This window comes from Notothenia rossii, assembly GCF_949606895.1.
Source record: "Notothenia rossii genome assembly, chromosome: 8".
NCBI classification, from domain to species: Eukaryota; Metazoa; Chordata; class Actinopteri; order Perciformes; family Nototheniidae; genus Notothenia; species Notothenia rossii.
In genome coordinates, this window is record NC_136906.1 from 61,779,699 (window position 1) to 61,797,303 (window position 17,605).

Below are 17,605 nucleotides of genomic sequence, written 5' to 3' on the forward strand. Positions count from 1 at the left end.
CATTAGGACTGTGTACAGGGCATGTGTCCAACGTAGGCGTATCCAATTTATATCTTTCTCCTGAATTGTATCTGAGATATCGACAGGCTTTTTAATGGCCCAATGCAAGACTGTATATTGCATGATTATACACACTGGTCATTAGTGTATTATTATGTGACCTAAAATCTAAATTACACAAAGATATGCTTTTTTGAAAGAGGAATAAAGGGTCTCATTATTGCATTTTACAATATTGCTATTAATGATTGTCTATCTAGGCTAAACCATATCTATTTAGGTTTTGATGTAAACAATACACATAATAATAACACTAATATGAAATGAAATGATAGTTATTCTCTGGAATATTCATGATCTATTATCACATGTGAAACCAATATTTATTTTTATACTCATAGATCCTTTTTTTTCTTACTTATTTTGACACTAACTCACAATTACGTTACTTAATATATGTCAAATTAGCAAATGAATAGAATCATGATAGCCTTTTAACCAGTCATGTCTGAAAAGTTTCACCTGTTTTGCATCTGAATCAAAATAAATCCACATTAGTAATGGATGACTTAGATGTGAAAATATTTGAGAACTGGCTTTGTATCAGCTTTTGAAAAACCATATCACACATCCGGTTTTGCATCTCTTTGTGTAGTCAGTTTATGGATTGATTGTTTTTTGAGGCGGACCAGTATAACAGGCCCATTGGGGAACAAGCCAATATGTCAATTATTGTCTGGAGAGATGGAAAGCATGACAAAAACCTCAGGAAACATTTATGATGAACAATTGATGATTTAAACAACACTATCAGAGTTGATTTAAATAGGCTATGCGGTTATCAGCTGTACAATGTCCCTGACAGGCATATGACTCTGTTTTTTTTAAGAAAAGAGAATTAGTGAAAGTACTGGGGCAACAATCCCGCATATTTGAATACAGTAACCGCCACTTGGTAATGGACCTGATTTCTCCACGGCAGCTGCGTAAAATAAGCACAAGATGAACGGAGATAAACGGCCAATTTGTTGGTGAGAATATAACTGAAGACTATTGTTATGCATAAGTATGTGTCCTACATTCCCAGAGAGACGACGTCTATCACATATCAGCACAGCACTGCATACATAATTCATCTGCAACAACAACAGTCATGGGATCTCATTTAAATGAATGAAACAATAGTGTTTCTGTACTCCTGTCAGACTGGCGGTTGAGGAATATGGTAAATGGTTCAAAGTACCCAGCCGTAACTCTTTATGACCTTCCCTATCTGTGTTAAGCCATGTAATATGAAGAGTGATTTAATCTCTTGGATTACACAATTTGATGAGATTATTTTCAATTCTATCAGATGCACACGCTAAATGTTTCCATGTGATGTTTTAATGGGACTTTAAAGCGGCACAAAATGTTCTTTTAATTGGAATTCAGGAATGCCACAGGGTTGTTGATAAAGGAAGCGCTTGCTCAAAGAGAACAGAAATGTAAAACATTGTTTTTTACATTTGGAAATTGTTCCTTGAAGAAGAGAAACTGAGCTGACAAACAGAACCAAAGCTCCGGGGGAAAGTGTTCCTGGAGCTGTTTAAACTGTAAATGTATAAAAAGCTCAGCAGGGGATGGAGAAGTGTTTAGATTGTAAGTAAAATACAATTCAGAACTATAAAATATCAGCATTAAAATGTACATTATTATCAGTTCAGTACTATAAATAAACACATGTTCGGAAAAAAAGGTCCCCTATGACTGGAATATTATACATACTAAATAGTTTACTGTTGCATCAATGCTTAAGTAACAATTTGTTGTTGTAGCTGGTACATTTGAGTTTGTAGTTTAGTCCAGTGAACCCAACAAAAGGTCCCAAGATACATTTGAGGGGTCAGCAGATGAAGAGAGAAAAACTTCTGCTACACAAATCTGTATTATTTTTAAGAATCTTGTCTGATCTTTGCCTTTTGTTGGTGAAATATTGGATCATTTTAGGCCCCAGACATATTTAAATGCCACAATCTATATATATATATATTTTAAAAGTCCTATGACTTTATTTTTGTCCTATGACATGTTTGTTTTTATGTAAAATGATTTATGGGAGTGTAAAGAAGCATACAAAGATAATAGTCAAGTAAAATAGGAGTATGTGGTAAATGTACTTAGTTACAGTCCACCACTGGCAGTACTTAGTACAACATTTAGGTGATTTATTTTTCTATTTGATACGCTGAATTATATATTTAATATTTGTTTCGGGGAGACCATTGCATGTTGCTTAAGGTCATCAAACAGAACACAAGTGATGCTGCATTAAACCAAAAGGAATCTTGAAACTATATTACATTAAAAACACGGTCGACAACATGAGTCTACAATTCACTGTACCAGATTTAACAGGCGCACATTCAGTTTGGTGCTAATGTGCATTAAACAATTATCACAGGGCCGAGGTGTTTTTTTACAAGGCTTGTTCAGCTCTTTCTCCTTTATGATGGAAATTGCTGTAGATTTTTGCACTAACTGGACCTCCTCAGTGCTTCTCCAATATAATATATAATATATATATATATATATAATAGCTTATTTCGCTTTCTGTTGATGCTGTTTTTGTAACACTACCATGGACTGCATCGTGTTTTATTTTATTTTACAAGATAAAATGATCAAGAGCGTTCCTTTATGGCTTTTTTCTGTGAGAGCATGTGAATATCATGTAAGTCCATTCAAAATCAATTAAATGCTGTTCTTGTATTCATCTTTTTGAGTGGAAAAAATCCCCTCAATAGATTCCACGATGAGCAGGGTCTTGCTCTAAAATCATAAAACTGTATCAGATTTTTATGATAATCTTTAGATAAATCTCTCTAAATAATAACTCAATTTATGTGGAATTAACTGATTTTCAAGACTTGAGCCGGTTATGTATGCAAAAATCCCATAGTGAAACGTTAAACTAAAAGACTTTACAGCGGTGCTAGGATTTGAGCTACACCATATGGCCAGAGTTACACATGAGACACAATATTAATAATGCTGAGATATTGTCATTTGAGGAAAGCGCTTGCAGTAATACACACATATGTTGTAGACACATATGCACACACACGTCAACACAAAGCAGAAAGCTGATTACAGGTTTAAAGAAAATCCAGCATATGTAAAAAATAATAATATGAATAGCCGTCAAAGAATTAGTGCTTTACATAAAGTTAATGCCTAGTCAATGTTTCTTTCTCTCTTTTTTTTTTTTCAAAGAATCCATTTAGCCTGAGGACCTCACGACCCTGGATTATGTCGACAGTGGACATCCAGCCAACAAAGCACTCCTGCCCTTGTGAGAACAGACCATTAGCAGGAAAAAAAAAAAACATAAATCTCCTTATAAAAGCAAAAGGGAAATGTTGTAATAACAGATTACATGCATTTAATGGCCAAATTTACATCCATAAGCTCAAGCTAAAAGCATTTGACGCAAACAGATGCTTGAGCGAAGCTTTGTCGAGGAAGCTATAGGACAGCGAGAAGTGGGGAATTGTAGGTAATGATATGAAATGAAAACACCTGTACTGTAAGTGATCAGAAACATGTGCTTTGTGAGTCTGAAGCTTTCGATCTGGTTTTGCTCATACGACACGTCTTCCACCACAAGAAATTGTCAATCAAAGCATTGAACTCGAACACACTGTTCCAAATGTAACATCACAAGTGGATCAATTTAAAAATCTCAAATTTGAGCCAGTTCATAACATTGTACAATTTAATCCAAAAAGGAAGGCCACTTTTTTAATGATATGAACAAAGTGGACTTAGCTGCACCGGATAGCTTATGCCGGTCATGTTAACAGCTAAACGTGCTAATGGAAGCTATGCATGTAGGCTAAATATCAGCCTACAAATGGACATATTGTCAGAGTTCAGGATTGGTTTTGATAAATGTCTACGGATTTGTGAGTTTTTGAGACTGAAATGAATTCCAGACGATCAAGGTTGCTCTATCTCTAAAAGCAAAGATATCGATTTAACCTTAGAATGAACAAAATAATATCTTATAATATAATATAATATCTCAAGGTCCACGATATCTTTTTTCTGGAGCTTTTGAATACATTCCAACTATATCTTCAGTTCTTCTTTAGAGGATAGAGTTTGTAAACAATAATATCCAGACTTTCACACTTACGGATCTGAAACAATATCCACTTTACCCCAACACGGGCCATAATCTAACCAAACCGATGCCTTGCTATCTAATGCAGCCTTTTGACAAAGTCTGATACAGTATATATTCAGATACAAAACGACGATTCAGGTCACATCCGGACCAACAGCCCACCAAGTGCACAACTTGTTAAACACGCACTGCGCTCAACTGCCAAACCTCTCCTCTCCTGCAGTTACAACACAGAGGGTCAAAGGTCAGGGGCCTCTCGTTGCTTGTCTGAAAACCATACAGTGTGGAGAATGTCACGAAACAGCATACGATGCTTTTCAAGCCATCTTTCTTGCAATTGCTGACAACTAGGACGTGATAAAGATATATCACTGCTGCATAGGACAGGAAAGGCCTGATAATTGCACATTTCCACAGCATCATTGACCTTCCGCCTTCCTCCGTCTCCATGGGGGCAGATGGAGAGGTCGTACAGTAGAGGAGGATGGATGCAGAGTTTGTCGACAGATGCCTCTCTCCCTGCCCCGCCTCGCCCCGGCCCACCTGTTAAGGGCAGCGCGAGCTCCTGGAGGCGAGCGTGTCTGTTTCGGACGTACGCCGGGAGGAGGTGGCTGGGGAGGGGCGGCCTGGAAACGCTGGCACGTGCTTCCCTGTGGAGAATCTTCCCCCAGTCACAGATCCAGTAACAGGGCCTGTGTGTTGCATTAGGTATGGCTGAATGAGCACAGGTGTCCCTATGTGCTTCCTCTCCCCTGTGGTGGTATAAAGCAGAATGTGGAGCAAGCATTGATGTGTTTATGGGTTTGTGGATCAATCATATGTGTGTGAGCGTATTAGTGTGTGTATTTAGGGGGGCAGGAGGAGTGTGCCCACTCTGCACCCCCACAGCCGCCACACGCCTGGCCACCTGCTCTTGGATTAGAGAGCATGCGGATTACACACGTCACAATGGAGATACACAAACACAAATATGCCCTCGGCCAACAAAGGACACACACACACACCGGACAGACTCATCGCTAATCGCTCTTAGCATCTTCAATATTTTCATAGTTTGGGAATGAATGACTCTGGACGGAGCACACGACATGGCAGATTATATTTATGTTGACTGATGCTTTTAGAAGCGACTTTTTACTGCGTGTTTATTATAGACTGTTATAACTTCTTGCACCATTCACTGGACTTGTTGTTTCAGTAGCTTTTCACATGTGAGCATTTGTGTGTGTGTGTGTGTGTGTGTGTGTGTGTGTGTGTGTGTGTGTGTGTGTGTGTGTGTGTGTGTGTGTGTGTGTGTGACCCACAACAGATCTGCTGTCCTACTTCTCAACCATATAAACACAGTGACGTCAACACGGAGAAACCAACAAGCGTTCCTCGGCTAGGAAGGTCCTCAAAACAGAACGTCACCACTAACAACAACAGCATGGACAACATAAAGCCAAACAACAACAACTCTCATTCACAACAACTATTGGCATTTCTTGTGTGTTATTTAAAGGCCATGGGCTTTTAGTTACAACAAAAAGGGTCTCTACTTAAAGATGACTCAATAGCCCTTTCTTTGAGAAGAATAGTGGACACAGGAGAAGCAGGATCACACATTTATTTGGTTAAAGTCAGTGTTGTGTTGAGGAACACACTTTTTTAAATATAGACCCTAATTATTTCAGTCATTCTGTAACATTATGGTGTAGAGGAAAACCTGTTGAGATGTCCCCACAATAATTAAAAGGATAATTCCATCCATTATACATGTCAGAATCAATTAGCAAGACACAGGGCTCAAGAGGGCCTGTTAAAGCACGCTATAAGGACTTTTTTTGGCTTTTCGGGGCCTAGAAAACCTCAACCCATGCAGCCTCAGCTTTAAAGAAATACTTTGCCCAAAAATGACCATTTGTATATCAACTGCTAACATTAAATGCCTAAAAACGATAATCCCCAAAACTGAACAATTCTTGACTAATTTAATTAGTTTAACAACAGCGGGACTATATCAAAACATCCTTTTTTAAACTTGCGCAAATCTTATAAACTTGCAGTGTAATTTCATTTATTGTGTCGTATGCTCACTACTTCCCAAACACATGTAATTTCAGTAAAACCTTACAATTACAAAAACCTTTAGATAAACAGTCTCACTACTCATCCATGAGAGTTCTGTTTTTGCAAACTTTGGGGGGTGAAATATTCCTTTAACCATTCTTTTTAGATCTGTGTTTTACAGGCTCCTTTCAATCTTATTCAAACCTTAATTCGATCAATGAAATAAAAAAGTCATGTAAAAAATGCAATCAAACAACGCAATGGTAATCAACTGGGAAAATAAATGTATATTATAATAAAGGTAAACAACATAACTAATTTCAACGTAAATACAATATTTGTCAATCTAACATTTCATATAAATTACAAAAAGGTTATGTTAAAAGTTCTCAAAACCCTGACGCACAGCCAAAAATGTAACCAATAGTGCCGAGTGTGTTCAGGAACATTTTCCAAACCTTTGACCTTGTACACTTGTTGGGTAACAAGCGGGTTAAGTGTTCCTAACACTTGTTGTGTAAGAGGCCTCGAGGGTTTAACTCATGGTTGTGTGTTGGAGGGAAGATCTCCTGCCACCGTCTTCCCCCTCTCCATCACCTCCTTTTGCCCCACGGGGTCAGTGGGTTTGTTTTGCTAATGACCCCATCCCGTTATGACCTCATTCAGTTTGCGCTCAGTAATTGGTGGCACACTGACACACTGCGGTGAGGGGGGAGGGGCTCACGCGCCTAGGGGGGGCCGATCCCATTGTAAACATTCCTCCCTGACAAATAAGGTATTGTTATTGATGATTAAATGCAATGAGGGGTGCTGTGTGTGTGTGCGTGTGTGCGTGTGTGTGTGTCAGGGAAAAGGATAATGTAGGTGATGAATGATGATGACAAGAGAGGTGTTACCACAGATTGCCTTCAGCATGGAGGCAAGTGGCAGTAATGAAGAGAACTAATGATGACAGTATATTTTGTTGTTGTGCTCTGTTAATGATGATACTTTTCAGACCTTCTCTTTTCTTTGCGGCCGCTTGTGTGTTGTAGCCTACGATCTACTTCATAATCTGAAGCTCCTGCAAGTACTTTGATTCTTCACATCTTTTCCGTTTTGAGCTGAATCCTCCCAGTTGTTGCTGTGGATCAAACTATTTGAGGTTGGTCTTGAGGTGAATGTTTTCTCCTCTTCTGACCCCAAGTCTGTGCAGGTAAATGAGACCGTATAGTAGATCACTGACTGCTTCTTCCTCTAGGTCCACAACAACTCTTATCTTGAATTGAACAAAGGCCCCACTGGCACAGATGAAATGATGATGTATTTCTTTGTCGAGCTCTTGAGGACAGAGACCTAAATGGCAGGAAAAGTGGTCCGGACTTTTGAGATTGCTGTTATTGCATTTGGAATAGGGATGTAACGATATATCGAATATCGCGCTAAATAAATGTCTCAATACCGTCGTGAGACTGACAAAATCTCCGGTATTTAAAAAAAAAAAACCTTTATTCAACCAGATGGTCCCATTGAGATCATCGATCTCTTTTTCAAGGGAGACCTGTCCAACATGGCAGCAAGTAGGTTACAACATGAACATAAAACAACAGATAACACAAAAGGACATCGTATTTACAGGGCTACATGTACATACCTAGAGACATTGACAAGTACCAACAGTATATTTATATCTCGCCCTGTCAATAAGCCTCACCTTCTTGGCAACAACTGTATTGTTTTTGAAGTGGTGGAGAGACAATGCACAGTTTTACCCACTGCTGTCACCCATGGCAAAAGCATATCTCTCTGTCCCAGCAACATCAGTACCAAGCCAGAGAGTTTTTTCCACAGCAGGGGATATTGTAAACGCCCAAACATCTCAGATTCTACCTGGAAATGTGGACATGCTCATATTCCTAAAAGATAACCTTGAGCATGCTGAGTGAGTGAGTTAGAGAGTTAGAGTTGAGTTACTTGAAAAACTAAAGTGAAACTTGATTTATTGTATTGCAGGGTCTGATTATTGTATTTGTTGAAACTTTAAAATACTACTATCCTACTAAAATGCTGTACAAATCAGATTTATTATTTAATAAGAAAAAAAGAAATGTAAAAAAAAAAATTTGTAAAAATGTTTTTCACATTTTTTCTTTATTTTTCAATATCGCGATAAATATCGCGATAAATATCGCGCCGTGGACTTTTTATCGAGATATTATCGTACCGTGATAAGGTTCCCCAGGTATTGTCATTTTAAATAAAGTAAAATATCACAATTCCACGCTGCACAATGAGAACATCTAAATACGCTGCACTAATGTGGTGGTTGTAGTTATTATCTATGACGGAAGGGAATGAATTCCTCTCTCAGGCTCCTCCACCTCTTTTCCCAAACTTTCATTTGACTCATTCGATCACACACGGAGGCCTCCCTTGCATGGATGAAAGGTAAACTATTAGACTCGTAATATGGCACAAAATTATATCCTCAAGGTCTCTGTGTGTATGTGTATGTGGGTTCTGTGTGTGTGTGTGTGTGGTTTGTGTGCACTAAAGCGTTAAATGGTTTCATGTCTTGTGTGAGAAATGCCCGGGGTCATTTGTGGGTTTTTCTAATGTGTCTGTCTACACGACATTATTCAAATGAATTCAAGGGGAAGAGTGTGTGTGTGTGTGTGTGTGTGTGTGTGTGTGTGTGTGTGTGTGTGTGTGTGTGTGTGTGCATACATTCCACTGGGGAAATGCACCATCAATCTGACATCAAAAAGGTCACATGATAGCCATCAGTGTTAATTATCATCCACTGTGTAATATGTAATTGCTGACATTAGTGCCATTAATTATGGAGCAGTTATTCCTTCATTAGCATGTATTAAGGGTTCTTTGGGTATTTGCTATGTCAGGTTAACAAAATGTTCTGCCGGTGTAACGTTGTGTTTGTCATGCAGGTAAGCGCCACTCTTAAAGCTACAACAACAAAAACAACAAGGGATGAAAGTGTTTCTGCTTGTGTCTGGTTATAACTGAAAAACAAATCACACGCACACACATGTGCCCGCGTAGGAAAAGAAATACCACATCTTGTTTTTTCTTTACTTTTAGTGGGTGGCAGCAAAAGTCATATCTGCAAGCTCCCCCCTCTCCTCCTCCCCTGCTCATCTCTCCCCTCCTCTCCCCTCTTCCTCATCCCACTATCACATCGGACAGGGTCTACTTATAGTACCACGCCAGAGAGCAGAGAATGGGGAGAGAAAGGGTATTATGACAGCGAGGAGAGAAAAGAGAGGGAGCGAGAGAAAAGAAGGGCAGACAGGGTATTATGAGGGAGAGGGATGAGAGCAGTGAAGGCATTTGGAGTCTTTATTCGCCTTCCTAAGCCACGGGCTCCGCTCCCAATCCGATTGGTCGATACGGCCAGCCATGTAAATGAAATGCAAAGCAGAGAGACCCTGACTTCTCTTTGCCAATTTATGGGGCCCTTTCTCTCTTCCTCTGCCGATGGCTTCCCTCTTTTATCAGTCTGTCTTCCTCTCAACGTGACGCCTTTTCTTCCTCAGTATCACAGCCTGCTGCCTTCCACCTCTGATTCTTCCTCTCCCTCCCTCTCTCTCTCTCTCTGGAAGATAATGATTTGCCTTTTATTCTGTAAGAGCTGAACTCTGCACTTCTCTAATGTTTAGCTCCAAGGATTTAATCCATGCTATTTGATTTCCTGGGAAACTCCAGTGGTGATTAAGCATATGCTCTTTTGCATGTGTTTGTGTGCGTGCAAATGCATATAAATATGTCTCCTCACGCTCTTTGCAAATTGCTGGATTTGAAGCCATTAGAGGTTGTTTGCTCTTCACTTGGACTTTTCTTCAGCTCTATCAGAGTTATCATGACAAACAACTCTTCCTTCATTTAGACAATCGCTGGCGACGTTAAGAAAGCATGGCATATTGTATTTGTGCCATTATACATGCTCTAAAAAGACAGAACTACTAAGCTGTTTGCAAAGCTAATCAAACTGAATGTTTTCCAGTTACATGCAGTTACTACTCTGACTGACATTTCCTTTATTGCGTCAAAATATGGAAAAATGTAACTTATTCACGTCAAAATCAAATCAGATTTTCTCCACAAGTGATCAGTGCAAACACCGCCTCCTTTTCTCGTTCTACAACCACTCTTCTTGAAAATTTTGGCGTTGTTAAATAAGAGTTTATTCAAAAACGTAATATCTAAGTCTTTTATAGTAAGTGTGTTTCATCCATACCCAAATGTGGGCATTTCTTTTGGAAACTTTTTCACAAACTATGGAAAAAAACAAACTTATTAAGACACATTGTAATAAAGCGGTGTATACATCTATAAGTAATGATCCTAAAATAAGAATAATATTGGCATATGGCACATGTGGTAATCGAAAAATGTCACTATCCGAATCAGGCCTTGTTCTGGAATATATCCCGACGGAGTATGCCGTTTACATGACCCATATTCATTTTGGAATAGTGGAATATTTTCGTGTAAATGTAAACGTACTTATTTAATGTCCATGATGGAGACCCCCCTACACCCCTGCAGGAGGACGGTCTGTTGACACTAAACTCTTCCCAGGGGGTAGAGTACCAGTAATGGGACCTCTGACTGCGTAAAGCCCTGGCTGTGAGATTTAGGTTGCTGTTTATTTATTTTATTTGGAAGAGTCTAATCAGCTCCGGCAGTGTTTCATGTTTTTTTTTGTCCTTAACAGGATGGGACGGGGTGAGATGGGGCAGGACTGATGACAGTTTTAAGTGCAGACAAAATGCCACAGTCTGTCCCAGATTAAAATGTCCACTACCACTGTAATCCCTGTAGCGCTGCCAAATTGGTATTTCCTTCCCTTCCCTGAACTGAGCAGCTCTGAATGAGCAGAGACGGGACAGGAAGAGAGCGAGCGTGGCGTATAAGGCCCGACCTCACTGAACCCTCTGGCCCTGTGTGTGGTCGCAGTGGACTGAATTCCTCCTTAATCATGACTAGGAATTAGTTTCAAGACTTGTATTCTCGTTTGTGCTCACAAAAAGAAAATGTGCCATGTTCAGATAAGCTCTATTGAGGAAACATTAAGAGAGGTTTGGATGCACTTCGGAAAACAATGAATATAAGTAGGTTATAAAGGGGAAAATGAAAGATATAATAACAACAACCGGATGGGTAGAAATGCAAGCACAGAACAAAGTGGGGTGCAGTGGGTAGCTTCCAGTGGTCAGCAACTACTCTCTTTCACTGTTCATCATGCAAACACTGCCACCTGCAGGCTGCTCAAGGTCAAACACACGCAAAGAAAAACACTCATATCTGAACAGGAAAAATCTGTTATTCTTTAAGAGAATCTCCAAAGAGGCGTATATACCCCCCCCAAAAAAAGTAATAGCCTCCAAAATTCATCCACGCTAACAACGTAACTGCTGACAACTTTGTTGGTCGAACGCACTTATTGTAAGTCGCTTTGGATAAAAGCGTAATCTAAATGCAATGTAAATGTAAAAAAAATGAAAACTGACAACGTAAAAACCTGCTTTAAATGTAATGAAAATGTTGAGTGCATCACCTTTTGATTATAATTTGAAACGTTATTACTCTTTGTGATATTATAACATTATACTTTTGGTGGCATATTTGCAATTACGAATCTTTGAAAGTAAATTATAATAAAAAGCTAAAATACTCCACATGAAAGCCATATGTAAACTCGTGATATCTCCCTAGAGCTCTTACCCTCACTGGATTCCCTGCCAGCTGTGCCAGATGTGTTAGTTATAATAAGTGCTGGACTGATTCATCCGTCACACTACATATATAAATGGGAATCAGTATATATGTCGGCAAGTAAGTCACAATCTTCAAGCTATTTTCAATTATTTGTTTGTTGGATAAGAGTTCCATTGTCAAACCTTTTGGCAATTGCTTTGTAATTCAATAATTATAATACAAATAGAAAAAACTAAATAATGATAATATTAATAATAACAAACAACACTATGTAGAAAGTTGGAATTAATCAAAATGAACGCCTTTAATGAAACTGCCGGACAGGTTGCAGCGCTATGTTGTGCACATCAGCCGAGAACAGAAAGACAAATCCTTAAATATTGCGGTTGATTAAACGCTTCCAAGACCAAAATAAAGGTTATCCGAGCCAGACCTTAAAAGATATATAATATTTGATTTATAAAAACCTCCATCAATGTCAATATTGACCTAAAAATGCCAGTGTTGGTGTTGGACGATAGCTACAAAGGTCTCATTGACTTGATATTTCCTCCGCCACAGAAGTTTGAACCAGTTTTTGGTTGTGTTTTCACTTGGTATAGTACACACAACAACAATATATATTTAGCATGTTTCATTGGTTATTGCAGGTAATAACCATTATCAGTGTCTTCATAAACTGTTGTGTCTAAGTCATAAACGCAGGTTTAAGTAATGAAATGTTTCAAATGATGGACATCCATCCATCATTCATGTTATTAGCAACACCTGTGATTTCCTCAATGTAAGGTCTACTGGATTTGGAAGTTTAGTGCCAAACTAAAAATAATAACATACAACCTTCTTTTTCAGTTTTCTGACAAAATATAATCAACTATAAGGTACACTTATTGTTACTGCGGAAACAGAAACCTGCAAAATGTGGCTGAAAGCTCATCAAATTACAAATAGGTAGAGTTATTGATAATATTTTATTGTGAATCCTCTATTTTCGAGGTCAAGGATAAACCTTCAAACTGAAGTTTTGCAAACAAATCCAATCAAATTGAAAGGGCCTCATCACTTAAAAACAACAAGCAATGGAAATAGTTGTGGTTAAACGTGTCTATGTATACGTGTCTGTCACTTAGATCTTTGCACACACTCTACAACTAAACGTGCATCTTTCTCTGATCTACTCACCACAATGAAATTGAAAAACAAATAACAGTAATAAAAAATACAGGAGGATGACCCAATGACTCAATATGAAAAGTGTTCATTGGATCTTCTGTTTATGTCACACAACATGGACACTTTAAATCAAAACTATGGCTAGACAAGAAGTATGAGAAAATAGCTATTTCCAGGCTCAGCCCTTTAACTTATACCAACTCTGCCAAGAAGAATTCACCTGGAGATGTGTGTCTGTGTGCGCAGGAAATGCACCATGCTGGGCAATGTGGGAAGTTACTCTACAGCTCGCTGACAAGAGGGAGGAGGCCTACCATAACGCACGTCAGACACACACAAACACACACTCTTCATCAACTTCTCCTTCCTCGTCCTCCCATCAACCCTCTCTCTTCGTTGGCTCTCCCCTCCTCCTCCCGAACCCACCCCCCCCGAACAGTCCTGCCAAGCTGACAGCTCCAAGCTCCGTGGAAAATGAGTCTCGCTCGCATTACAATCGCGCAGGACAGATTCCATTAGCACTATCTGAAATTGAGCACGGGGAGCAGAGAGCGGGAGGCAGCGGCGCGTGGCCTTATCAGAGAGAGAGGGTGAGTTCCTCCTACGTCACTAATCCACCGGGCGGGATTGAGCGCACACACACACACACACACACACACACACACACACACACACACAGTGAAACACACAGCTAAAGACAACTTGGGGAAGAAGCAGGCGCACACACCCTTTCATATACTGATGACAACAATAAACATACCTACACACTAAGACACACACAAACAGGAAATGAAAGGATGGTAAACACACACAGACGCCATATCCTTAACTCACAATGAAGTGAAAAGGAGCAACATTTGCATTTAGCAAAAGAAAATGATGAAACTGGTGGAAAACAGGCAACACATCAACTCTCAACCAGCCTCTGTCTGTGTGTTAGTGTGTGTGTGTAACTGTGTATATATGTGTCTTTTCCTTAGCAGTGCTGGCAGGTCCCTTGCTGGTGGGATTTGTAACATGTCAGTCGGTCGGTGTGAGATGAAACTGAGCCTCTCTCCTACTTGCTGTGTGATCTCTACCTCCCTGCATGTGTGTGCACTCACTCTTTTTCCTTCTCTGTTCAACCACACACTCACACACTCACACACACAATATCTTTGCATGCATACAAAAAATTTCCACATATACATGGCCACACATACATTCTAGGAACCCCCCCCCCTGTGTGTCCTCATCCTCATAGTTATTAACCCTTGACACATAAATCCAAGGGTATGTGGGTGTGTGATATTAGCTGAGAGTGTGTGGGAGGGAGGATGGGGTTAATCTTTATGTAGTGGGGATCTTTCACACAAGATCACTCAATTTAAATAGAGCGGGAACACTTTGATGTCTCAAGCCCTCCCTCCTTTTTTTCGCTCTCCGTCTCTCATTCACCCCTCTAATTTGCTTCATGTCGCCCCCCTCTGTGCCTCAGTGATAAGGTGTAATGAGAAATGTTTTCAAAATGGCTCTCACCTACCATGCGATGCTAATTGGGCGTGTGCTTGATACAGCCATGAGAGGAGAGTGCTCATCTTTGACTGTTGAAAGATGCTGAGGAGAGGGAAAGAAGAAAAGAGGAACACTTAGTTTTCCAACCATCATTGGAGAGAAGAGAGTACAATAAAAAGTGACACGTGCTTGCATCAACACGAGCGCCACTGAAAGCCCTGCCCCCTCAAAGACACAAAGTAATGAGGGGAAATACCATCTTCATTAGTTGTCATTTACAGGGAATTACGACGATGCATCCTCAGGGCTGTTATTGGTCACGCTGAGAGCGAGCAGCTCCCGAGTCAGGGAGAAAAAAGAAGGAACTTTGGGAAAATGGGGGAACAGAGGAGCGTTTGACCTATTTTCACTAGCAGCAGAAGGACACTGCTGCACCAACATTTGGACAACGAAAGCCAAATGAGCTCAGTAGCAACTTATACTACAGATAAAGAACACAGGAACAGATATTAAAGACAAATAGGGGCAAACAGGGCGAGGGTCAAACAATAAATAAGAGCTGCAGACTTTAGACTTATGCAAGAAATACACAAACAATAAACACATAAGTCACATTAGGTTAAATGCTAAATGTTTACATTTCATGGCTGGGGTTTGTGAATAAGAGACGACATAAAACAGCTTCAAACTCGCCGAACAATTCAGGCCCAAAATGACAGATCTCATAACATCTCTTGTTAACGCTAGAAAATGCAATTCCTGAAGAAAGTGCTACTGGGAATGCTTTATGCTGAAAAGCTGACGCTAAACCGCTATGCTGGAATGTAATGTGTAAGAAGAAAGTGAAGAATTTAGATTGAAATGATACATGATACAATGATACACTGGGGGATTGAATGTGTGATGAGAGAAGAAAATAAAGTAAAAAGATGCGTTGATGGCTGCTTCTTTACCAAACCTGTGAAGTTTTGGGCCGCATTGTGTTGCCATAGCAACGGCATTTGAAGAAATCTCAAAACTTCCCAGTAGATGTCTTCACGGCTGGACTATTAGCACACGTGTGAAGTTTGAGCACTTTTTGAAAATGTTCATTGGAGTTATAGCGACATCGTGTTTTATGGCGAGCGATGGGTTTCCATGGAAACGGCATATGGTGAGATGTCAGATTTGACGTAGAGCTGTTGAGGCATGGAGATGTGATATACAGGTGAAGATTGTGGGACGACCGGACCGTGTCCATTGGAGCTACAGCGACATCGTGTTTTATAGCAAGGGATGCGTTTCCATGGCAACAGCCTATGGTGAGATTTCAGATTTGGCATAAAGCTGTTGAGGCATGGACCGGTGATATACAAGCAAAGTTTGGGGGACGATCGGACCGTGTCCATTGGAGTTACAGCAACATCGTGTTTTATGGCGAGGGATGCGTTTCCATAGAAACGGCATATGATGACACCCCATAATTGACGTAGAGCTGTTGAGGGCAGGACCATTAACCATTATCTGAAGTCTGCTGCTCTGAGCATGTCAGTTGGAGTTATGACTAGGGCTGTCAGTCGATTAAAATATTTAATCGCGATTAATCGCATGATTGTCCATAGTTAATCGCACATTTTTTTATCAGTTCAAAATGTACCTTAGAGGGATATTTTTCAAGTTTTTAATACTCTTATCTACGACAGAGTATTAGGGCCACACTTAGAAGAAAAAAAGAGATTTCGAGAATAAAGTCGTAATATTACGAGAATAAAGTCGTAATATTACGAGAATAAAGTCGTAACATTACGAGAATAAAGTAATAATTAAGAGATTAAAGTTTAGTTAGTTAGTTTCGTAAGTGACTTGAGAAGCGGACTTGGAGGAGACCGTCTCCTTTCTGCAGGAGGAAATGGCTGGTTCTGGCCGACTACATTACATTACATTTAGCTGACGCTTTTATCGAAAGCGACTTACAATAAGTGCGTTCGACCAACAAGATACAAACTTGAAGAAAACAGAATCATATAAGTACATCAGGTTTCATAGAGCCAAAACATTTCAAGTGCTACTCAACTGCTTTAGATAAGCCAGTCCTTTATTAGTATATACAGTAAGTGCTTTGTTAGCAATTCTTTGTTAGTAATTCTATCGCTCGAAGTGGAGTCGAAGGAGATGAGTTTTCAGTCTGCGCCGGAAGATGTGTAAGCTTTCTGCTGTCCTGATTTCAATGGGGAGCTCATTCCCATTCCACGACAAGGCTATCCTTCGACTCCTTCTGGATCCAAAGCCTTGATTACAAGTCTCATAGTTTCTTGTGAAACCACAATCCCCTTTGAACAGCTCGTAGATGTAACCAACGATAGCCTTGTAGTCGGCCAGAACCAGCCATTTCCTCCTGCAGAAAGGAGACAATCTCCTCCAAGTCCGTTTGGTTCTTTCTTCGAAATAATAGACAGTTTCTTGCACAACCTTTTCAAAGTTCTAATACTTATGATAATCTGATGCTGATGTGCCAAAAGATTAACTATTTCGTTATTTGAGAAACCTAAACTAAAGTACTGCTTCACAAAATGCTCCACATTCCTCATTTTATCGCAGGACGCTGTTGTCTCCTTCTCAAGTCACTTAGGAAACTACGACTTTATTCTCGTAACATTACGACTTTATTCTCGTAACTATGACTTTATTCTCGTACTATTACGACTTTATTCTCGAAATCTCTGTTTTTTTTCTTCTAAGTGTGCCCCTAATACTCCGTCGTACTTATCAACATATGAGTGGACAAATATGTTTTATGCAAATGTTTGTTTATTATCATTTGATCAATTACAAATATTCTCATGAATATTAAACATAACAACCTCTGAACATTAAAAATATCCGCCTCAATTCCACCTGGAACCTCTCTCATACAATACAACAATACAGGGTGTGTGTGTGTGTGTGTGTGTGTGTGTGTGTGTGTGTGTTGCCTGGACGCTGCAATCATATTGAGCGCACTATCCGTGCTGAGTGTGC

At 39.7% G+C, this 17,605-nt stretch overlaps 1 long non-coding RNA gene across 1 annotated transcript in view; it reads right to left on the minus strand.

Annotated features, from left to right (window-relative positions):
- The window catches only part of LOC307015462, a 43,599-nt gene that overhangs the window by 22,524 nt on the left and 3,470 nt on the right, over window positions 1-17,605 (minus strand). The window contains exon 2 of the long non-coding RNA XR_013801544.1: window positions 14,637-14,710. This is a non-coding gene — a long non-coding RNA (uncharacterized lncRNA). The remainder of the gene's footprint in view (window positions 1-14,636; window positions 14,711-17,605) is intronic.